This window comes from Ascaphus truei, chromosome 2 (genome assembly GCF_040206685.1).
Source record: "Ascaphus truei isolate aAscTru1 chromosome 2, aAscTru1.hap1, whole genome shotgun sequence".
Taxonomy (NCBI): domain Eukaryota; kingdom Metazoa; phylum Chordata; class Amphibia; order Anura; family Ascaphidae; genus Ascaphus; species Ascaphus truei.
This window is the reverse complement of record NC_134484.1, coordinates 4,947,888-4,971,205: the sequence shown is the minus strand read 5'-3', so window position 1 is coordinate 4,971,205 and position 23,318 is coordinate 4,947,888. Positions and strand designations below refer to the sequence as shown.

Sequence of the window (23,318 nt, the reverse complement as noted above, 5' to 3'; positions counted from 1 at the left end):
GGCCTGCGCTGGCAGGCGGGCATTCAGTTACAGTGTTAGAAAGGGTGTTAGGTGGGACTGGGCCTGCGCTGGCAGGCGGACATTCAGTTACAGTGTTAGAAAGGGTGTTAGGTGGGACTGGGTCTGCGCTGGCAGGCGGGCATTCAGTTACGTGTTAGAAAGGGTGTTAGGTGGGACTGGGCCTGCGCTGGCAGGCGGGCATTCAGTTACGTGTTAGAAAGGGTGTTAGGTGGGACTGGGTCTGCGCTGGCAGGCGGGCATTCAGTTACGTGTTAGAAAGGGTGTTAGGTGGGACTGGGCCTGCGCTGGCAGGCGGGCATTCAGTTACAGTGTTAGAAAGGGTGTTAGGTGGGACTGGGCCTGCGCTGGCAGGCGGGCATTCAGTTACGTGTTAGAAAGGGTGTTAGGCGGGACTGGGTCTGCGCTGGCAGGCGGGCATTCAGTTACAGTGTTAGAAAGGGTGTTAGGTGGGACTGGGCCTGCGCTGGCAGACGGGCATTCAGTTACGTGTTAGAAAGGGTGTTAGGTGGGACTGGGTCTGCGCTAGCAGGCGGGCATTCAGTTACAGTGTTAGAAAGGGTGTTAGGTGGGACTGGGCCTGCGCTGGCAGGCGGGCATTCAGTTACAGTGTTAAAAAGGGTGTTAGGTGGGACTGGGCCTGCGCTGGCAGGCGGGCATTCAGTTACCGTGTTAGAAAGGGTGTTAGGTGGGACTGGGTCTGCGCTGGCAGGCGGGCATTCAGTTACAGTGTTAGAAAGGGTGTTAGGTGGGACTGGGTCTGCGCTGGCAGGCGGGCATTCAGTTACCGTGTTAGAAAGGGAGTTAGGTGGGACTGGGCCTGCGCTGGCAGGCGGGCATTCAGTTACAGTGTTAGAAAGGGTGTTAGGTGGGACTGGGCCTGCGCTGGCAGGCGGGCATTCAGTTACAGTGTTAGAAAGGGTGTTAGGTGGGACTGGGCCTGCGCTGGCAGGCGGGCATTCAGTTACAGTGTTAGAAAGGGTGTTAGGTGGGACTGGGCCTGCGCTGGCAGGCGGGCATTCAGTTACAGTGTTAGAAAGGGAGTTAGGTGGGACTGGGCCTGCGCTGGCAGGTGGGCATTCAGTTACGTGTTATTAGAAAGGGTGTTAGGTGGGACTGGGTCTGCGCTGGCAGGCGGGCATTCAGTTACAGTGTTAGAAAGGGTGTTAGGTGGGACTGGGCCTGCGCTGGCAGGCGGGCATTCAGTTACAGTGTTAGAAAGGGTGTTAGGTGGGACTGGGCCTGCGCTGGCAGGCGGGCATTCAGTTACGTGTTAGAAAGGGTGTTAGGTGGGACTGGGCCTGCGCTGGCAGGCGGGCATTCAGTTACAGTGTTAGAAAGGGTGTTAGGTGGGACTGGGTCTGCGCTGGCAGGCGGGCATTCAGTTACGTGTTAGAAAGGGTGTTAGGTGGGACTGGGCCTGCGCTGGCAGGCGGGCATTCAGTTACAGTGTTAGAAAGGGTGTTAGGTGGGACTGGGTCTGCGCTGGCAGGCGGGCATTCAGTTACAGTGTTAGAAAGGGTGTTAGGTGGGACTGGGCCTGCGCTGGCAGGCGGGCATTCAGTTACGTGTTAGAAAGGGTGTTAGGTGGGACTGGGTCTGCGCTGGCAGGCGGGCATTCAGTTACAGTGTTAGAAAGGGTGTTAGGTGGGACTGGGCCTGCGCTGGCAGGCGGGCATTCAGTTACAGTGTTAGAAAGGGTGTTAGGTGGGACTGGGTCTGCGCTGGCAGGCGGGCATTCAGTTACGTGTTAGAAAGGGTGTTAGGTGGGACTGGGCCTGCGCTGGCAGGCGGGCATTCAGTTACGTGTTAGAAAGGGTGTTAGGTGGGACTGGGCCTGCGCTGCCAGGCGGGCATTCAGTTACAGTGTTAGAAAGGGTGTTAGGTGGGACTGGGCCTGCGCTGGCAGGCGGGCATTCAGTTACGTGTTAGAAAGGGTGTTAGGTGGGACTGGGCCTGCGCTGGCAGGCGGGCATTCAGTTACGTGTTAGAAAGGGTGTTAGGTTGGGACTGGGCCTGCGCTGGCAGGCGGGCATTCAGTTACGTGTTAGAAAGGGAGTTAGGTGGGACTGGGTCTGCGCTGGCAGGCGGGCATTCAGTTACAGTGTTAGAAAGGGTGTTAGGTGGGACTGGGCCTGCGCTGGCAGGCGGGCATTCAGTTACGTGTTAGAAAGGGTGTTAGGTGGGACTGGGTCTGCGCTGGCAGGCGGGCATTCAGTTACAGTGTTAGAAAGGGTGTTAGGTGGGACTGGGTCTGCGCTGGCAGGCGGGCATTCAGTTACAGTGTTAGAAAGGGTGTTAGGTGGGACTGGGCCTGCGCTGGCAGGCGGGCATTCAGTTACGTGTTAGAAAGGGTGTTAGGTGGGACTGGGCCTGCGCTGGCAGGCGGGCATTCAGTTACAGTGTTAGAAAGGGTGTTAGGTGGGACTGGGTCTGCGCTGTCAGGCGGGCATTCAGTTACAGTGTTAGAAAGGGTGTTAGGTGGGACTGGGCCTGCGCTGGCAGGCGGGCATTCAGTTACGTGTTAGAAAGGGTGTTAGGTGGGACTGGGCCTGCGCTGGCAGGCGGGCATTCAGTTACAGTGTTAGAAAGGGTGTTAGGTGGGACTGGGCCTGCGCTGGCAGGCGGGCATTCAGTTACAGTGTTAGAAAGGGTGTTAGGTGGGACTGGGCCTGCGCTGGCAGGCGGGCATTCAGTTACAGTGTTAGAAAGGGTGTTAGGTGGGACTGGGCCTGCGCTGGCAGGCGGGCATTCAGTTACGTGTTAGAAAGGGAGTTAGGTGGGACTGGGTCTGCGCTGGCAGGCGGGCATTCAGTTACAGTGTTAGAAAGGGAGTTAGGTGGGACTGGGTCTGCGCTGGCAGGCGGGCATTCAGTTACGTGTTAGAAAGGGAGTTAGGTGGGACTGGGCCTGCGCTGGCAGGCGGGCATTCAGTTACAGTGTTAGAAAGGGTGTTAGGTGGGACTGGGTCTGCGCTGGCAGGCGGGCAATCAGTTACATGTTAGAAAGGGTGTTAGGTGGGACTGGGCCTGCGCTGGCAGGCGGGCATTCAGTTACAGTGTTAGAAAGGGTGTTAGGTGGGACTGGGTCTGCGCTGGCAGGCGGGCATTCAGTTACAGTGTTAGAAAGGGTGTTAGGTGGGACTGGGTCTGCGCTGGCAGGCGGGCATTCAGTTACAGTGTTAGAAAGGGTGTTAGGTGGGACTGGGTCTGCGCTGGCAGGCGGGCATTCAGTTACAGTGTTAGAAAGGGTGTTAGGTGGGACTGGGCCTGCGCTGGCAGGCGGGCATTCAGTTACGTGTTAGAAAGGGAGTTAGGTGGGACTGGGTCTGCGCTGGCAGGCGGGCATTCAGTTACAGTGTTAGAAAGGGTGTTAGGTGGGACTGGGTCTGCGCTGGCAGGCGGGCATTCAGTTACAGTGTTAGAAAGGGTGTTAGGTGGGACTGGGTCTGCGCTGGCAGGCGGGCATTCAGTTACAGTGTTAGAAAGGGTGTTAGGTGGGACTGGGTCTGCGCTGGCAGGCGGGCATTCAGTTACAGTGTTAGAAAGGGTGTTAGGTGGGACTGGGCCTGCGCTGGCAGGCGGGCATTCAGTTACAGTGTTAGAAAGGGTGTTAGGTGGGACTGGGTCTGCGCTGGCAGGCGGGCATTCAGTTACAGTGTTAGAAAGGGTGTTAGGTGGGACTGGGTCTGCGCTGGCAGGCGGGCATTCAGTTACAGTGTTAGAAAGGGTGTTAGGTGGGACTGGGCCTGCGCTGGCAGGCGGGCATTCAGTTACAGTGTTAGAAAGGGTGTTAGGTGGGACTGGGCCTGCGCTGGCAGGCGGGCATTCAGTTACCGTGTTAGAAAGGGTGTTAGGTGGGACTGGGTCTGCGCTGGCAGGCGGGCATTCAGTTACAGTGTTAGAAAGGGTGTTAGGTGGGACTGGGCCTGCGCTGGCAGGCGGGCATTCAGTTACCGTGTTAGAAAGGGTGTTAGGTGGGACTGGGCCTGCGCTGGCAGGCGGGCATTCAGTTACAGTGTTAGAAAGGGTGTTAGGTGGGACTGGGCCTGCGCTGGCAGGCGGGCATTCAGTTACAGTGTTAGAAAGGGTGTTAGATGGGACTGGGTCTGCGCTGGCAGGCGGGCATTCAGTTACGTGTTAGAAAGGGTCTTAGGTGGGACTGGGTCTGCGCTGGCAGGCGGGCATTCAGTTACAGTGTTAGAAAGGGTGTTAGGTGGGACTGGGTCTGCGCTGGCAGGCGGGCATTCAGTTACAGTGTTAGAAAGGGTGTTAGGTGGGACTGTGTCTGCGCTGGCAGGCGGGCATTCAGTTACGTGTTAGAAATGGTGTTAGGTGGGACTGGGTCTGCGCTGGCAGGCGGGCATTCAGTTACCGTGTTAGAAAGGGTGTTAGGTGGGACTGGGCCTGCGCTGGCAGGCGGGCATTCAGTTACATGTTAGAAAGGGTGTTAGGTGGGACTGGGCCTGCGCTGGCAGGCGGGCATCCAGTTACAGTGTTAGAAAGGGTGGTAGGTGGGACTGGTCTTGCGCTGGCAGGCGGGCATTCAGTTACATGTTAGAAAGGGTGTTAGGTGGGACTGGGCCTGCGCTGGCAGGCGGGCATTCAGTTACAGTGTTAGAAAGGGTGTTAGATGGGACTGGGCCTGCGCTGGCAGGCGGGCATTCAGTTACAGTGTTAGAAAGGGTGTTAGGTGGGACTGGGTCTGCGCTGGCAGGCGGGCATTCAGTTACAGTGTTAGAAAGGGTGTTAGGTGGGACTGGGCCTGCGCTGGCAGGCGGGCATTCAGTTACAGTGTTAGAAAGGGTGTTAGATGGGACTGGGCCTGCGCTGGCAGGCGGGCATTCAGTTACAGTGTTAGAAAGGGTGTTAGGTGGGACTGGGCCTGCGCTGGCAGGCGGGCATTCAGTTACGTGTTAGAAAGGGTGTTAGGTGGGACTGGGCCTGCGCTGGCAGGCGGGCATTCAGTTACGTGTTAGAAAGGGTGTTAGGTGGGACTGGGCCTGGGCTGGCAGGCGGGCATTCAGTTACAGTGTTAGAAAGGGAGTTAGGTGGGACTGGGTCTGCGCTGGCAGGCGGGCATTCAGTTACAGTGTTAGAAAGGGTGTTAGGTGGGACTGGGTCTGCGCTGGCAGGCGGGCATTCAGTTACAGTGTTAGAAAGGGTGTCAGGTGGGACTGGGCCTGCGCTGGCAGGCGGGCATCCAGTTACGTGTTAGAAAGGGTGTTAGGTGGGAGTGGGCCTGCGCTGGCAGGCGGGCATTCAGTTACGTGTTAGAAAGGGTGTTAGGTGGGACTGGGTCTGCGCTGGCAGGCGGGCATTCAGTTACAGTGTTAGAAAGGGTGTTAGGCGGGACTGGGTCTGCGCTGGCAGGCGGGCATTCAGTTACAGTGTTGAAAGGGTGTTAGGTGGGACTGGGTCTGCGCTGGCAGGCGGGCATTCAGTTACAGTGTTAGAAAGGGTGTTAGGTGGGACTGGGCCTGCGCTGGCAGGCGGGCATTCAGTTACGTGTTAGAAAGGGTGTTAGGTGGGACTGGGCCTGCGCTGGCAGGCGGGCATTCAGTTACGTGTTAGAAAGGGTGTTAGGTGGGACTGGGCCTGGGCTGGCAGGCGGGCATTCAGTTACAGTATTAGAAAGAGAGTTAGGTGGGACTGGGCCTGCGCTGGCAGGCGGGCATTCAGTTATGTGTTAGAAAGGGTGTTAGGTGGGACTGGGTCTGCGCTGGCAGGCGGGCATTCAGTTACGTGTTAGAAAGGGTGTTAGGTGGGACTGGGCCTGCGCTGGCAGGCGGGCATTCAGTTACAGTGTTAGAAAGGGTGTTAGGTGGGACTGGGCCTGCGCTGGCAGGCGGGCATTCAGTTACAGTGTTAGAAAGGGTGTTAGGTGGAACTGGGTCTGCGCTGGCAGGCGGGCATTCAGTTACAGTGTTAGAAAGGGTGTTAGGTGGGACTGGGCCTGCGCTGGCAGGCGGGCATTCAGTTACAGTGTTAGAAAGGGTGTTAGGTGGGACTGGGCCTGCGCTGGCAGGCGGGCATTCAGTTACAGTGTTAGAAAGGGTGTTAGGTGGGACTGGGCCTGCGCTGGCAGGCGGGCATTCAGTTACAGTGTTAGAAAGGGTGTTAGGTGGGACTGGGCCTGCGCTGGCAGGCGGGCATTCAGTTACAGTGTTAGAAAGGGAGTTAGGTGGGACTGGGCCTGCGCTGGCAGGCGGGCATTCAGTTACGTGTTAGAAAGGGTGTTAGGTGGGACTGGGTCTGCGCTGGCAGGCGGGCATTCAGTTACGTGTTAGAAAGGGTGTTAGGTGGGACTGGGTCTGCGCTGGCAGGCAGGCATTCAGTTACAGTGTTAGAAAGGGTGTTAGGTGGGACTGGGTCTGCGCTGGCAGGCGGGCATTCAGTTACGTGTTAGAAAGGGTGTTAGGTGGGACTGGGCCTGCGCTGGCAGGCGGGCATTCAGTTACCGTGTTAGAAAGGGTGTTAGGTGGGACTGGGCCTGCGCTGGCAGGCGGGCATTCAGTTACGTGTTAGAAAGGGTGTTAGGTGGGACTGGGCCTGCGCTGGCAGGCGGGCATTCAGTTACGTGTTAGAAAGGGTGTTAGGTGGGACTGGGTCTGCGCTGGCAGGCGGGCATTCAGTTACAGTGTTAGAAAGGGTGTTAGGTGGGACTGGGTCTGCGCTGGCAGGCGGGCATTCAGTTACAGTGTTAGAAAGGGTGTTAGGTGGGACTGGGCCTGCGCTGGCAGGCGGGCATTCAGTTACAGTGTTAGAAAGGGTGTTAGGTGGGACTGGGCCTGCGCTGGCAGGCGGGCATTCAGTTATGTGTTAGAAAGGGTGTTAGGTGGGACTGGGCCTGCGCTGGCAGGCGGGCATTCAGTTACAGTGTTAGAAAGGGTGTTAGATGGGACTGGGTCTGCGCTGGCAGGCGGGCATTCAGTTACAGTGTTAGAAAGGGTGTTAGGTGGGACTGGGCCTGCGCTGGCAGGCGGGCATTCAGTTACAGTGTTAGAAAGGGTGTTAGGTGGGACTGGGCCTGCGCTGGCAGGCGGGCATTCAGTTACGTGTTAGAAAGGGTGTTAGGTGGGACTGGGTCTGCGCTGGCAGGCGGGCATTCAGTTACAGTGTTAGAAAGGGTGTTAGGTGGGACTGGGTCTGCGCTGGCAGGCGGGCATTCAGTTACAGTGTTAGAAAGGGTGTTAGGTGGGACTGTGTCTGCGCTGGCAGGCGGGCATTCAGTTACGTGTTAGAAATGGTGTTAGGTGGGACTGGGTCTGCGCTGGCAGGCGGGCATTCAGTTACCGTGTTAGAAAGGGTGTTAGGTGGGACTGGGCCTGCGCTGGCAGGCGGGCATTCAGTTACATGTTAGAAAGGGTGTTAGGTGGGACTGGGCCTGCGCTGGCAGGCGGGCATCCAGTTACAGTGTTAGAAAGGGTGGTAGGTGGGACTGGGCCTGCGCTGGCAGGCGGGCATTCAGTTACATGTTAGAAAGGGTGTTAGGTGGGACTGGGCCTGCGATGGCAGGCGGGCATTCAGTTACAGTGTTAGAAAGGGTGTTAGATGGGACTGGGCCTGCGCTGGCAGGCGGGCATTCAGTTACAGTGTTAGAAAGGGTGTTAGGTGGGACTGGGTCTGCGCTGGCAGGCGGGCATTCAGTTACGTGTTAGAAAGGGTGTTAGGTGGGACTGGGTCTGCGCTGGCAGGCGGGCATTCAGTTACAGTGTTAGAAAGGGTGTTAGGTGGGACTGGGCCTGCGCTGGCCGGCGGGCATTCAGTTACAGTGTTAGAAAGGGTGTTAGATGGGACTGGGCCTGCGCTGGCAGGCGGGCATTCAGTTACAGTGTTAGAAAGGGTGTTAGGTGGGACTGGGCCTGCGCTGGCAGGCGGGCATTCAGTTACAGTGTTAGAAAGGGTGTTAGGTGGGACTGGGTCTGCGCTGGCAGGCGGGCATTCAGTTACAGTGTTAGAAAGGGTGTTAGGTGGGACTGGGCCTGCGCTGGCAGGCGGGCATTCAGTTACGTGTTAGAAAGGGTGTTAGGTGGGACTGGGTCTGCCCTGGCAGGCGGGCATTCAGTTACAGTGTTAGAAAGGGTGTTAGGTGGGACTGGGCCTGCGCTGGCAGGCGGGCATTCAGTTACAGTGTTAGAAAGGGTGTTAGGTGGGACTGGGCCTGCGCTGGCAGGCGGGCATTCAGTTACAGTGTTAGAAAGGGTGTTAGGTGGGACTGGGTCTGCGCTGGCAGGCGGGCAATCAGTTACATGTTAGAAAGGGTGTTAGGTGGGACTGGGCCTGCGCTGGCAGGCGGGCATTCAGTTACAGTGTTAGAAAGGGTGTTAGGTGGGACTGGGTCTGCGCTGGCAGGCGGGCAATCAGTTACATGTTAGATAGGGTGTTAGGTGGGACTGGGCCTGCGCTGGCAGGCGGGCATTCAGTTACATGTTAGAAAGGGTGTTAGGTGGGACTGGGCCTGCGCTGGCAGGCGGGCATCCAGTTACAGTGTTAGAAAGGGTGGTAGGTGGGACTGGGCCTGCGCTGGCAGGCGGGCATTCAGTTACAGTGTTAGAAAGGGTGTTAGGTGGGACTGGGCCTGCGATGGCAGGCGGGCATTCAGTTACAGTGTTAGAAAGGGTGTTAGATGGGACTGGGCCTGCGCTGGCAGGCGGGCATTCAGTTACAGTGTTAGAAAGGGTGTTAGGTGGGACTGGGTCTGCGCTGGCAGGCGGGCATTCAGTTACGTGTTAGAAAGGGTGTTAGGTGGGACTGGGTCTGCGCTGGCAGGCGGGCATTCAGTTACAGTGTTAGAAAGGGTGTTAGGTGGGACTGGGCCTGCGCTGGCAGGCGGGCATTCAGTTACATGTTAGAAAGGGTGTTAGGTGGGACTGGGCCTGCGATGGCAGGCGGGCATTCAGTTACAGTGTTAGAAAGGGTGTTAGATGGGACTGGGCCTGCGCTGGCAGGCGGGCATTCAGTTACAGTGTTAGAAAGGGTGTTAGGTGGGACTGGGTCTGCGCTGGCAGGCGGGCATTCAGTTACGTGTTAGAAAGGGTGTTAGGTGGGACTGGGTCTGCGCTGGCAGGCGGGCATTCAGTTACAGTGTTAGAAAGGGTGTTAGGTGGGACTGGGCCTGCGCTGGCAGGCGGGCATTCAGTTACAGTGTTAGAAAGGGTGTTAGATGGGACTGGGCCTGCGCTGGCAGGCGGGCATTCAGTTACAGTGTTAGAAAGGGTGTTAGGTGGGACTGGGCCTGCGCTGGCAGGCGGGCATTCAGTTACAGTGTTAGAAAGGGTGTTAGGTGGGACTGGGTCTGCGCTGGCAGGCGGGCATTCAGTTACAGTGTTAGAAAGGGTGTTAGGTGGGACTGGGCCTGCGCTGGCAGGCGGGCATTCAGTTACGTGTTAGAAAGGGTGTTAGGTGGGACTGGGTCTGCCCTGGCAGGCGGGCATTCAGTTACAGTGTTAGAAAGGGTGTTAGGTGGGACTGGGCCTGCGCTGGCAGGCGGGCATTCAGTTACAGTGTTAGAAAGGGTGTTAGGTGGGACTGGGCCTGCGCTGGCAGGCGGGCATTCAGTTACAGTGTTAGAAAGGGTGTTAGGTGGGACTGGGTCTGCGCTGGCAGGCGGGCAATCAGTTACATGTTAGAAAGGGTGTTAGGTGGGACTGGGCCTGCGCTGGCAGGCGGGCATTCAGTTACAGTGTTAGAAAGGGTGTTAGGTGGGACTGGGTCTGCGCTGGCAGGCGGGCAATCAGTTACATGTTAGATAGGGTGTTAGGTGGGACTGGGCCTGCGCTGGCAGGCGGGCATTCAGTTACAGTGTTAGAAAGGGTGTTAGGTGGGACTGGGCCTGCGCTGGCAGGCGGACATTCAGTTACAGTGTTAGAAAGGGTGTTAGGTGGGACTGGGTCTGCGCTGGCAGGCGGGCATTCAGTTACAGTGTTAGAAAGGGTGTTAGGTGGGACTGGGCCTGCGCTGGCAGGCGGGCATTCAGTTACAGTGTTAGAAAGGGTGTTAGGTGGGACTGGGCCTGCGCTGGCAGGCGGGCATTCAGTTACAGTGTTAGAAAGGGTGTTAGGTGGGACTGGGCCTGCGCTGGCAGGCGGGCATTCAGTTACGTGTTAGAAAGGGTGTTAGGTGGGACTGGGCCTGCGCTGGCAGGCGGGCATTCAGTTACAGTGTTAGAAAGGGTGTTAGGTGGGACTGGGCCTGCGCTGGCAGGCGGGCATTCAGTTACAGTGTTAGAAAGGGTGTTAGGTGGGACTGGGTCTGCGCTGGCAGGCAGGCATTCAGTTACAGTGTTAGAAAGGGTGTTAGGTGGGACTGGGTCTGCGCTGGCAGGCAGGCATTCAGTTACACTGTTAGAAAGGGTGTAAGGTGGGACTGTGCCTGCGCTGGCAGGCGGGCATTCAGTTACAGTGTTAGAAAGGGTGTTAGGTGGGACTGGGTCTGCGCTGGCAGGCGGGCATTCAGTTACAGTGTTAGAAAGGGTGTTAGGTGGGACTGGGCCTGCGCTGGCAGGCGGGCATTCAGTTACAGTGTTAGAAAGGGAGTTAGGTGGGACTGGGTCTGCGCTGGCAGGCGGGCATTCAGTTACAGTGTTAGAAAGGGTGTTAGGTGGGACTGGGTCTGCGCTGGCAGGCGGGCATTCAGTTACAGTGTTAGAAAGGGTGTCAGGTGGGACTGGGCCTGCGCTGGCAGGCGGGCATTCAGTTACAGTGTTAGAAAGGGTGTTAGGCGGGACTGGGTCTGCGCTGGCAGGCGGGCATTCAGTTACAGTGTTGAAAGGGTGTTAGGTGGGACTGGGTCTGCGCTGGCAGGCGGGCATTCAGTTACAGTGTTAGAAAGGGTGTTAGGTGGGACTGGGTCTGCGCTGGCAGGCGGGCATTCAGTTACAGTGTTAGAAAGGGTGTTAGGTGGGACTGGGCCTGCGCTGGCAGGCGGGCATTCAGTTACGTGTTAGAAAGGGTGTTAGGTGGGACTGGGCCTGCGCTGGCAGGCGGGCATTCAGTTACGTGTTAGAAAGGGTGTTAGGTGGGACTGGGCCTGGGCTGGCAGGCGGGCATTCAGTTACAGTATTAGAAAGAGAGTTAGGTGGGACTGGGCCTGCGCTGGCAGGCGGGCATTCAGTTATGTGTTAGAAAGGGTGTTAGGTGGGACTGGGTCTGCGCTGGCAGGCGGGCATTCAGTTACGTGTTAGAAAGGGTGTTAGGTGGGACTGGGCCTGCGCTGGCAGGCGGGCATTCAGTTACGTGTTAGAAAGGGTGTTAGGTGGGACTGGGCCTGGGCTGGCAGGCGGGCATTCAGTTACAGTATTAGAAAGAGAGTTAGGTGGGACTGGGCCTGCGCTGGCAGGCGGGCATTCAGTTATGTGTTAGAAAGGGTGTTAGGTGGGACTGGGTCTGCGCTGGCAGGCGGGCATTCAGTTACAGTGTTAGAAAGGGTGTTAGGTGGGACTGGGCCTGCGCTGGCAGGCGGGCATTCAGTTACGTGTTAGAAAGGGTGTTAGGTGGGACTGGGCCTGCGCTGGCAGGCGGGCATTCAGTTACGTGTTAGAAAGGGTGTTAGGTGGGACTGGGCCTGGGCTGGCAGGCGGGCATTCAGTTACAGTATTAGAAAGAGAGTTAGGTGGGACTGGGCCTGCGCTGGCAGGCGGGCATTCAGTTATGTGTTAGAAAGGGTGTTAGGTGGGACTGGGTCTGCGCTGGCAGGCGGGCATTCAGTTACGTGTTAGAAAGGGTGTTAGGTGGGACTGGGCCTGCGCTGGCAGGCGGGCATTCAGTTACAGTGTTAGAAAGGGTGTTAGGTGGGACTGGGCCTGCGCTGGCAGGCGGGCATTCAGTTACAGTGTTAGAAAGGGTGTTAGGTGGGACTGGGCCTGCGCTGGCAGGCGGGCATTCAGTTACAGTGTTAGAAAGGGTGTTAGGTGGGACTGGGCCTGCGCTGGCAGGCGGGCATTCAGTTACGTGTTAGAAAGGGTGTTAGGTGGGACTGGGCCTGCGCTGGCAGGCGGGCATTCAGTTACGTGTTAGAAAGGGTGTTAGGTGGGACTGGGCCTGGGCTGGCAGGCGGGCATTCAGTTACAGTATTAGAAAGAGAGTTAGGTGGGACTGGGCCTGCGCTGGCAGGCGGGCATTCAGTTATGTGTTAGAAAGGGTGTTAGGTGGGACTGGGTCTGCGCTGGCAGGCGGGCATTCAGTTACGTGTTAGAAAGGGTGTTAGGTGGGACTGGGCCTGCGCTGGCAGGCGGGCATTCAGTTACAGTGTTAGAAAGGGTGTTAGGTGGGACTGGGCCTGCGCTGGCATGCGGGCATTCAGTTACAGTGTTAGAAAGGGTGTTAGGTGGAACTGGGTCTGCGCTGGCAGGCGGGCATTCAGTTACAGTGTTAGAAAGGGTGTTAGGTGGGACTGGGCCTGCGCTGGCAGGCGGGCATTCAGTTACAGTGTTAGAAAGGGTGTTAGGTGGGACTGGGCCTGCGCTGGCAGGCGGGCATTCAGTTACAGTGTTAGAAAGGGTGTTAGGTGGGACTGGGCCTGCGCTGGCAGGCGGGCATTCAGTTACAGTGTTAGAAAGGGAGTTAGGTGGGACTGGGCCTGCGCTGGCAGGCGGGCATTCAGTTACGTGTTAGAAAGGGTGTTAGGTGGGACTGGGTCTGCGCTGGCAGGCGGGCATTCAGTTACGTGTTAGAAAGGGTGTTAGGTGGGACTGGGTCTGCGCTGGCAGGCGGGCATTCAGTTACGTGTTAGAAAGGGTGTTAGGTGGGACTGGGCCTGCGCTGGCAGGCGGGCATTCAGTTACCGTGTTAGAAAGGGTGTTAGGTGGGACTGGGTCTGCGCTGGCAGGCGGGCATTCAGTTACAGTGTTAGAAAGGGTGTCAGGTGGGACTGGGCCTGCGCTGGCAGGCGGGCATTCAGTTACAGTGTTAGAAAGGGTGTTAGGTGGGACTGGGTCTGCGCTGGCAGGCGGGCATTCAGTTACAGTGTTAGAAAGGGTGTTAGGTGGGACTGGGCCTGCGCTGGCAGGCGGGCATTCAGTTACGTGTTAGAAAGGGTGTTAGGTGGGACTGGGCCTGCGCTGGCAGGCGGGCATTCAGTTACGTGTTAGAAAGGGTGTTAGGTGGGACTGGGCCTGGGCTGGCAGGCGGGCATTCAGTTACAGTATTAGAAAGAGAGTTAGGTGGGACTGGGCCTGCGCTGGCAGGCGGGCATTCAGTTATGTGTTAGAAAGGGTGTTAGGTGGGACTGGGTCTGCGCTGGCAGGCGGGCATTCAGTTACGTGTTAGAAAGGGTGTTAGGTGGGACTGGGCCTGCGCTGGCAGGCGGGCATTCAGTTACCGTGTTAGAAAGGGTGTTAGGTGGGACTGGGTCTGCGCTGGCAGGCGGGCATTCAGTTACAGTGTTAGAAAGGGTGTCAGGTGGGACTGGGCCTGCGCTGGCAGGCGGGCATTCAGTTACAGTGTTAGAAAGGGTGTTAGGTGGGACTGGGTCTGCGCTGGCAGGCGGGCATTCAGTTACAGTGTTAGAAAGGGTGTTAGGTGGGACTGGGTCTGCGCTGGCAGGCGGGCATTCAGTTACAGTGTTAGAAAGGGTGTCAGGTGGGACTGGGCCTGCGCTGGCAGGCGGGCATTCAGTTACAGTGTTAGAAAGGGTGTTAGGTGGGACTGGGTCTGCGCTGGCAGGCGGGCATCCAGTTACAGTGTTAGAAAGGGTGGTAGGTGGGACTGGGCCTGCGCTGGCAGGCGGGCATTCAGTTACATGTTAGAAAGGGTGTTAGGTGGGACTGGGCCTGCGATGGCAGGCGGGCATTCAGTTACAGTGTTAGAAAGGGTGTTATATGGGACTGGGCCTGCGCTGGCAGGCGGGCATTCAGTTACAGTGTTAGAAAGGGTGTTAGGTGGGACTGGGTCTGCGCTGGCAGGCGGGCATTCAGTTACCGTGTTAGAAAGGGTGTTAGGTGGGACTGGGTCTGCGCTGGCAGGCGGGCATTCAGTTACAGTGTTAGAAAGGGTGTCAGGTGGGACTGGGCCTGCGCTGGCAGGCGGGCATTCAGTTACAGTGTTAGAAAGGGTGTTAGGTGGGACTGGGTCTGCGCTGGCAGGCGGGCATTCAGTTACAGTGTTAGAAAGGGTGTTAGGTGGGACTGGGCCTGCGCTGGCAGGCGGGCATTCAGTTACGTGTTAGAAAGGGTGTTAGGTGGGACTGGGCCTGCGCTGGCAGGCGGGCATCCAGTTACAGTGTTAGAAAGGGTGGTAGGTGGGACTGGGCCTGCGCTGGCAGGCGGGCATTCAGTTACATGTTAGAAAGGGTGTTAGGTGGGACTGGGCCTGCGATGGCAGGCGGGCATTCAGTTACAGTGTTAGAAAGGGTGTTAGATGGGACTGGGCCTGCGCTGGCAGGCGGGCATTCAGTTACAGTGTTAGAAAGGGTGTTAGGTGGGACTGGGTCTGCGCTGGCAGGCGGGCATTCAGTTACGTGTTAGAAAGGGTGTTAGGTGGGACTGGGTCTGCGCTGGCAGGCGGGCATTCAGTTACAGTGTTAGAAAGGGTGTTAGGTGGGACTGGGCCTGCGCTGGCAGGCGGGCATTCAGTTACAGTGTTAGAAAGGGTGTTAGATGGGACTGGGCCTGCGCTGGCAGGCGGGCATTCAGTTACAGTGTTAGAAAGGGTGTTAGGTGGGACTGGGCCTGCGCTGGCAGGCGGGCATTCAGTTACAGTGTTAGAAAGGGTGTTAGGTGGGACTGGGTCTGCGCTGGCAGGCGGGCATTCAGTTACAGTGTTAGAAAGGGTGTTAGGTGGGACTGGGCCTGCGCTGGCAGGCGGGCATTCAGTTACGTGTTAGAAAGGGTGTTAGGTGGGACTGGGTCTGCCCTGGCAGGCGGGCATTCAGTTACAGTGTTAGAAAGGGTGTTAGGTGGGACTGGGCCTGCGCTGGCAGGCGGGCATTCAGTTACAGTGTTAGAAAGGGTGTTAGGTGGGACTGGGCCTGCGCTGGCAGGCGGGCATTCAGTTACAGTGTTAGAAAGGGTGTTAGGTGGGACTGGGTCTGCGCTGGCAGGCGGGCATTCAGTTACAGTGTTAGAAAGGGTGTTAGGTGGGACTGGGTCTGCGCTGGCAGGCGGGCAATCAGTTACATGTTAGAAAGGGTGTTAGGTGGGACTGGGCCTGCGCTGGCAGGCGGGCATTCAGTTACAGTGTTAGAAAGGGTGTTAGGTGGGACTGGGTCTGCGCTGGCAGGCGGGCAATCAGTTACATGTTAGATAGGGTGTTAGGTGGGACTGGGCCTGCGCTGGCAGGCGGGCATTCAGTTACAGTGTTAGAAAGGGTGTTAGGTGGGACTGGGCCTGCGCTGGCAGGCGGACATTCAGTTACAGTGTTAGAAAGGGTGTTAGGTGGGACTGGGTCTGCGCTGGCAGGCGGGCATTCAGTTACAGTGTTAGAAAGGGTGTTAGGTGGGACTGGGCCTGCGCTGGCAGGCGGGCATTCAGTTACAGTGTTAGAAAGGGTGTTAGGTGGGACTGGGCCTGCGCTGGCAGGCGGGCATTCAGTTACAGTGTTAGAAAGGGTGTTAGGTGGGACTGGGCCTGCGCTGGCAGGCGGGCATTCAGTTACGTGTTAGAAAGTGTGTTAGGTGGGACTGGGCCTGCGCTGGCAGGCGGGCATTCAGTTACAGTGTTAGAAAGGGTGTTAGGTGGGACTGGGCCTGCGCTGGCAGGCGGGCATTCAGTTACAGTGTTAGAAAGGGTGTTAGGTGGGACTGGGTCTGCGCTGGCAGGCAGGCATTCAGTTACAGTGTTAGAAAGGGTGTTAGGTGGGACTGGGTCTGCGCTGGCAGGCAGGCATTCAGTTACACTGTTAGAAAGGGTGTAAGGTGGGACTGTGCCTGCGCTGGCAGGCGGGCATTCAGTTACAGTGTTAGAAAGGGTGTTAGGTGGGACTGGGTCTGCGCTGGCAGGCGGGCATTCAGTTACAGTGTTAGAAAGGGTGTTAGGTGGGACTGGGCCTGCGCTGGCAGGCGGGCATTCAGTTACAGTGTTAGAAAGGGAGTTAGGTGGGACTGGGTCTGCGCTGGCAGGCGGGCATTCAGTTACAGTGTTAGAAAGGGTGTTAGGTGGGACTGGGTCTGCGCTGGCAGGTGGGCATTCAGTTACAGTGTTAGAAAGGGTGTCAGGTGGGACTGGGCCTGCGCTGGCAGGCGGGCATTCAGTTACAGTGTTAGAAAGGGTGTTAGGCGGGACTGGGTCTGCGCTGGCAGGCGGGCATTCAGTTACAGTGTTGAAAGGGTGTTAGGTGGGACTGGGTCTGCGCTGGCAGGCGGGCATTCAGTTACAGTGTTAGAAAGGGTGTTAGGTGGGACTGGGTCTGCGCTGGCAGGCGGGCATTCAGTTACAGTGTTAGAAAGGGTGTTAGGTGGGACTGGGCCTGCGCTGGCAGGCGGGCATTCAGTTACGTGTTAGAAAGGGTGTTAGGTGGGACTGGGCCTGCGCTGGCAGGCGGGCATTCAGTTACGTGTTAGAAAGGGTGTTAGGTGGGACTGGGCCTGGGCTGGCAGGCGGGCATTCAGTTACAGTATTAGAAAGAGAGTTAGGTGGGACTGGGCCTGCGCTGGCAGGCGGGCATTCAGTTACGTGTTAGAAAGGGTGTTAGGTGGGACTGGGCCTGGGCTGGCAGGCGGGCATTCAGTTACAGTATTAGAAAGAGAGTTAGGTGGGACTGGGCCTGCGCTGGCAGGCGGGCATTCAGTTATGTGTTAGAAAGGGTGTTAGGTGGGACTGGGTCTGCGCTGGCAGGCGGGCATTCAGTTACGTGTTAGAAAGGGTGTTAGGTGGGACTGGGCCTGCGCTGGCAGGCGGGCATTCAGTTACGTGTTAGAAAGGGTGTTAGGTGGGACTGGGCCTGGGCTGGCAGGCGGGCATTCAGTTACAGTATTAGAAAGAGAGTTAGGTGGGACTGGGCCTGCGCTGGCAGGCGGGCATTCAGTTATGTGTTAGAAAGGGTGTTAGGTGGGACTGGGTCTGCGCTGGCAGGCGGGCATTCAGTTACAGTGTTAGAAAGGGTGTTAGGTGGGACTGGGCCTGCGCTGGCAGGCGGGCATTCAGTTACGTGTTAGAAAGGGTGTTAGGTGGGACTGGGCCTGCGCTGGCAGGCGGGCATTCAGTTACGTGTTAGAAAGGGTGTTAGGTGGGACTGGGCCTGGGCTGGCAGGCGGGCATTCAGTTACAGTATTAGAAAGAGAGTTAGGTGGGACTGGGCCTGCGCTGGCAGGCGGGCATTCAGTTATGTGTTAGAAAGGGTGTTAGGTGGGACTGGGTCTGCGCTGGCAGGCGGGCATTCAGTTACGTGTTAGAAAGGGTGTTAGGTGGGACTGGGCCTGCGCTGGCAGGCGGGCATTCAGTTACAGTGTTAGAAAGGGTGTTAGGTGGGACTGGGCCTGCGCTGGCAGGCGGGCATTCAGTTACAGTGTTAGAAAGGGTGTTAGGTGGGACTGGGCCTGCGCTGGCAGGCGGGCATTCAGTTACAGTGTTAGAAAGGGTGTTAGGTGGGACTGGGCCTGCGCTGGCAGGCGGGCATTCAGTTACGTGTTAGAAAGGGTGTTAGGTGGGACTGGGCCTGCGCTGGCAGGCGGGCATTCAGTTACGTGTTAGAAAGGTTGTTAGGTGGGACTGGGCCTGGGCTGGCAGGCGGGCATTCAGTTACAGTATTAGAAAGAGAGTTAGGTGGGACTGGGCCTGCGCTGGCAGGCGGGCATTCAGTTATGTGTTAGAAAGGGTGTTAGGTGGGACTGGGTCTGCGCTGGCAGGCGGGCATTCAGTTACGTGTTAGAAAGGGTGTTAGGTGGGACTGGGCCTGCGCTGGCAGGCGGGCATTCAGTTACAGTGTTAGAAAGGGTGTTAGGTGGGACTGGGCCTGCGCTGGCAGGCGGGCATTCAGTTACAGTGTTAGAAAGGGTGTTAGGTGGAACTGGGTCTGCGCTGGCAGGCGGGCATTCAGTTACAGTGTTAGAAAGGGTGTTAGGTGGGACTGGGCCTGCGCTGGCAGGCGGGCATTCAGTTACAGTGTTAGAAAGGGTGTTAGGTGGGACTGGGCCTGCGCTGGCAGGCGGGCATTCAGTTACAGTGTTAGAAAGGGTGTTAGGTGGGACTGGGCCTGCGCTGGCAGGCGGGCATTCAGTTACAGTGTTAGAAAGGGAGTTAGGTGGGACTGGGCCTGCGCTGGCAGGCGGGCATTCAGTTACGTGTTAGAAAGGGTGTTAGGTGGGACTGGGTCTGCGCTGGCAGGCGGGCATTCAGTTACGTGTTAGAAAGGGTGTTAGGTGGGACTGGGTCTGCGCTGGCAGGCGGGCATTCAGTTACGTGTTAGAAAGGGTGTTAGGTGGGACTGGGCCTGCGCTGGCAGGCGGGCATTCAGTTACCGTGTTAGAAAGGGTGTTAGGTGGGACTGGGTCTGCGCTGGCAGGCGGGCATTCAGTTACAGTGTTAGAAAGGGTGTCAGGTGGGACTGGGCCTGCGCTGGCAGGCGGGCATTCAGTTACAGTGTTAGAAAGGGTGTTAGGTGGGACTGGGTCTGCGCTGGCAGGCGGGCATTCAGTTACAGTGTTAGAAAGGGTGTTAGGTGGGACTGGGCCTGCGCTGGCAGGCGGGCATTCAGTTACGTGTTAGAAAGGGTGTTAGGTGGGACTGGGCCTGCGCTGGCAGGCGGGCATTCAGTTACGTGTTAGAAAGGGTGTTAGGTGGGACTGGGCCTGGGCTGGCAGGCGGGCATTCAGTTACAGTATTAGAAAGAGAGTTAGGTGGGACTGGGCCTGCGCTGGCAGGCGGGCATTCAGTTATGTGTTAGAAAGGGTGTTAGGTGGGACTGGGTCTGCGCTGGCAGGCGGGCATTCAGTTACGTGTTAGAAAGGGTGTTAGGTGGGACTGGGCCTGCGCTGGCAGGCGGGCATTCAGTTACAGTGTTAGAAAGGGTGTTAGGTGGGACTGGGCCTGCGCTGGCAGGCGGGCATTCAGTTACAGTGTTAGAAAGGGTGTTAGGTGGGACTGGGCCTGCGCTGGCAGGCGGGCATTCAGTTACAGTGTTAGAAAGGGTGTTAGGTGGGACTGGGCCTGCGCTGGCAGGCGGGCATTCAGTTACGTGTTAGAAAGGGTGTTAGGTGGGACTGGGCCTGCGCTGGCAGGCGGGCATTCAGTTACGTGTTAGAAAGGGTGTTAGGTGGGACTGGGCCTGGGCTGGCAGGCGGGCATTCAGTTACAGTATTATAAAGAGAGTTAGGTGGGACTGGGCCTGCGCTGGCAGGCGGGCATTCAGTTATGTGTTAGAAAGGGTGTTAGGTGGGACTGGGTCTGCGCTGGCAGGCGGGCATTCAGTTACGTGTTAGAAAGGGTGTTAGGTGGGACTGGGCCTGCGCTGGCAGGCGGGCATTCAGTTACAGTGTTAGAAAGGGTGTTAGGTGGGACTGGGCCTGCGCTGGCAGGCGGGCATTCAGTTACAGTGTTAGAAAGGGTGTTAGGTGGAACTGGGTCTGCGCTGGCAGGCGGGCATTCAGTTACAGTGTTAGAAAGGGTGTTAGGTGGGACTGGGCCTGCGCTGGCAGGCGGGCATTCAGTTACAGTGTTAGAAAGGGTGTTAGGTGGGACTGGGTCTGCGCTGGCAGGCGGGCATTCAGTTACGTGTTAGAAAGGGTGTTAGGTGGGACTGGGCCTGCGCTGGCAGGCGGGCATTCAGTTACAGTGTTAGAAAGGGTGTTAGGTGGGACTGGGCCTGCGCTGGCAGGCGGGCATTCAGTTACAGTGTTAGAAAGGGAGTTAGGTGGGACTGGGCCTGCGCTGGCAGGCGGGCATTCAGTTACGTGTTAGAAAGGGTGTTAGGTGGGACTGGGCCTGGGCTGGCAGGCGGGCATTCAGTTACAGTATTAGAAAGAGAGTTAGGTGGGACTGGGCCTGCGCTGGCAGGCGGGCATTCAGTTATGTGTTAGAAAGGGTGTTAGGTGGGACTGGGTCTGCGCTGGCAGGCGGGCATTCAGTTACGTGTTAGAAAGGGTGTTAGGTGGGACTGGGCCTGCGCTGGCAGGCGGGCATTCAGTTACAGTGTTAGAAAGGGTGTTAGGTGGGACTGGGCCTGCGCTGGCAGGCGGGCATTCAGTTACAGTGTTAGAAAGGGTGTTAGGTGGGACTGGGCCTGCGCTGGCAGGCGGGCATTCAGTTACAGTGTTAGAAAGGGTGTTAGGTGGGACTGGGCCTGCGCTGGTAGGCGGGCATTCAGTTACGTGTTAGAAAGGGTGTTAGGTGGGACTGGGCCTGCGCTGGCAGGCGGGCATTCAGTTACGTGTTAGAAAGGGTGTTAGGTGGGACTGGGCCTGGGCTGGCAGGCGGGCATTCAGTTACAGTATTAGAAAGAGAGTTAGGTGGGACTGGGCCTGCGCTGGCAGGCGGGCATTCAGTTATGTGTTAGAAAGGGTGTTAGGTGGGACTGGGTCTGCGCTGGCAGGCGGGCATTCAGTTACGTGTTAGAAATTGTGTTAGGTGGGACTGGGCCTGCGCTGGCAGGCGGGCATTCAGTTACAGTGTTAGAAAGGGTGTTAGGTGGGACTGGGCCTGCGCTGGCAGGCGGGCATTCAGTTACAGTGTTAGAAAGGGTGTTAGGTGGGACTGGGCCTGCGCTGGCAGGCGGGCATTCAGTTACAGTGTTAGAAAGGGTGTTAGGTGGGACTGGGCCTGCGCTGGCAGGCGGGCATTCAGTTACGTGTTAGAAAGGGTGTTAGGTGGGACTGGGCCTGCGCTGGCAGGCGGGCATTCAGTTACGTGTTAGAAAGGGTGTTAGGTGGGACTGGGCCTGGGCTGGCAGGCGGGCATTCAGTTACAGTATTAGAAAGAGAGTTAGGTGGGACTGGGCCTGCGCTGGCAGGCGGGCATTCAGTTATGTGTTAGAAAGGGTGTTAGGTGGGACTGGGTCTGCGCTGGCAGGCGGGCATTCAGTTACGTGTTAGAAAGGGTGTTAGGTGGGACTGGGCCTGCGCTGGCAGGCGGGCATTCAGTTACAGTGTTAGAAAGGGTGTTAGGTGGGACTGGGCCTGCGCTGGCAGGCGGGCATTCAGTTACAGTGTTAGAAAGGGAGTTAGGTGGGACTGGGCCTGCGCTGGCAGGCGGGCATTCAGTTACGTGTTAGAAAGGGTGTTAGGTGGGACTGGGTCTGCGCTGGCAGGCGGGCATTCAGTTACGTGTTAGAAAGGGTGTTAGGTGGGACTGGGTCTGCGCTGGCAGGCGGGCATTCAGTTACGTGTTAGAAAGGGTGTTAGGTGGGACTGGGCCTGCGCTGGCAGGCGGGCATTCAGTTACCGTGTTAGAAAGGGTGTTAGGTGGGACTGGGCCTGCGCTGGCAGGCGGGCATTCAGTTACGTGTTAGAAAGGGTGTTAGGTGGGACTGGGCCTGCGCTGGCAGGCGGGCATTCAGTTACGTGTTAGAAAGGGTGTTAGGTGGGACTGGGCCTGCGCTGGCAGGCGGGCATTCAGTTACGTGTTAGAAAGGGTGTTAGGTGGGACTGGGTCTGCGCTGGCAGGCGGGCATTCAGTTACGTGTTAGAAAGGGTGTTAGGTGGGACTGGGTCTGCGCTGGCAGGCGGGCATTCAGTTACAGTGTTAAAAAGGGTGTTAGGTGGGACTGGGCCTGCTCTGGCAGGCGGGCATTCAGTTACAGTGTTAGAAAGGGTGTTAGGTGGGACTGGGTCTGCGCTGGCAGGCGGGCATTCAGTTACAGTGTTAGAAAGGGTGTTAGGTGGGACTGGGCCTGCGCTGGCAGGCGGGCATTCAGTTACAGTGTTAGAAAGGGTGTTAGGTGGGACTGGGCCTGCGCTGGCAGGCGGGCATTCAGTTACGTGTTAGAAAGGGTGTTAGGTGGGACTGGGCCTGCGCTGGCAGGCGGGCATTCAGTTACAGTGTTAGAAAGGGTGTTAGGTGGGACTGGGCCTGCGCTGGCAGGCGGGCATTCAGTTACGTGTTAGAAAGGGTGTTAGGTGGGACTGGGTCTGCGCTGGCAGGCGGGCATTCAGTTACAGTGTTAGAAAGGGTGTTAGGTGGGACTGGGCCTGCGCTGGCAGGCGGGCATTCAGTTACAGTGTTAGAAAGGGTGTTAGGTGGGACTGGGTCTGCGCTGGCAGACGGGCATTCAGTTACAGTGTTAGAAAGGTGTTAGGTGGGACTGGGTCTGCGCTGGCAGGCGGGCATTCAGTTACAGTGTTAGAAAGGGTGTTAGGTGAGACTGGGCCTGCGCTGGCAGGCGGGCATTCAGTTACAGTGTTAGAAAGGGTGTTAGGTGGGACTGTGCCTGCGCTGGCAGGCGGGCATTCAGTTACAGTGTTAGAAAGGGTGTTAGGTGGGACTGGGTCTGCGCTGGCAGGCGGGCATTCAGTTACAGTGTTAGAAAGGGTGTTAGGTGGGACTGGGCCTGCGCTGGCAGGCGGGCATTCAGTTACAGTGTTAGAAAGGGTGTTAGGTGGGACTGTGCCTGCGCTGGCAGGCGGGCATTCAGTTACAGTGTTAGAAAGGGTGTTAGGTGGGACTGGGTCTGCGCTGGCAGGCGGGCATTCAGTTACGTGTTAGAAAGGGTGTTAGGTGGGACTGGGTCTGCGCTGGCAGGCGGGCATTCAGTTACAGTGTTAGAAAGGGTGTTAGGTGGGACTGGGCCTGCGCTGGCAGGCGGGCATTCAGTTACCGTGTTAGAAAGGGTGTTAGGTGGGACTGGGCCTGCGCTGGCAGGCGGGCATTCAGTTACGTGTTAAAGGGTGTTAGGTGGGACTGGGCCTGCGCTGGCAGGCGGGCATCCAGTTACGTGTTAGAAAGGGTGTTAGGTGGGACTGGGTCTGCGCTGGCAGGCGGGCATTCAGTTACAGTGTTAGAAAGGGTGTTAGGTGGGACTGGGCCTGCGCTGGCAGGCGGGCATTCAGTTACAGTGTTAGAAAGGGTGTTAGGTGGTACTGGGCCTGCGCTGGCAGGCGGGCATTCAGTTACAGTGTTAGAAAGTTTGTTAGGTGGGACTGGGTCTGCGCTGGCAGGCGGGCATTCAGTTACGTGTTATTAGAAAGTGTGTTAGGTGGGACTGGGCCTGCGCTGGCAGGCGGGCATCCAGTTACGTGTTAGAAAGGGTGTTAGGTGGGACTGGGTCTGCGCTGGCAGGCGGGCATTCAGTTACCGTGTTAGAAAGGGAGTTAGGTGGGACTGGGCCTGCGCTGGCAGGCGGGCATTCAGTTACAGTGTTAGAAAGGGTGTTAGGTGGGACTGGGTCTGCGCTGGCAGGCGGGCATTCAGTTACAGTGTTAGAAAGGGTGTTAGGT

General features: G+C 57.7%; 1 protein-coding gene across 1 annotated transcript in view; it reads right to left on the bottom strand.

Moving 5' to 3' along the window:
- The window catches only part of LOC142474501 (protein scribble homolog), a 217,753-nt gene that overhangs the window by 184,201 nt on the left and 10,234 nt on the right, over positions 1 to 23,318 (bottom strand). The window lies entirely within an intron of this gene.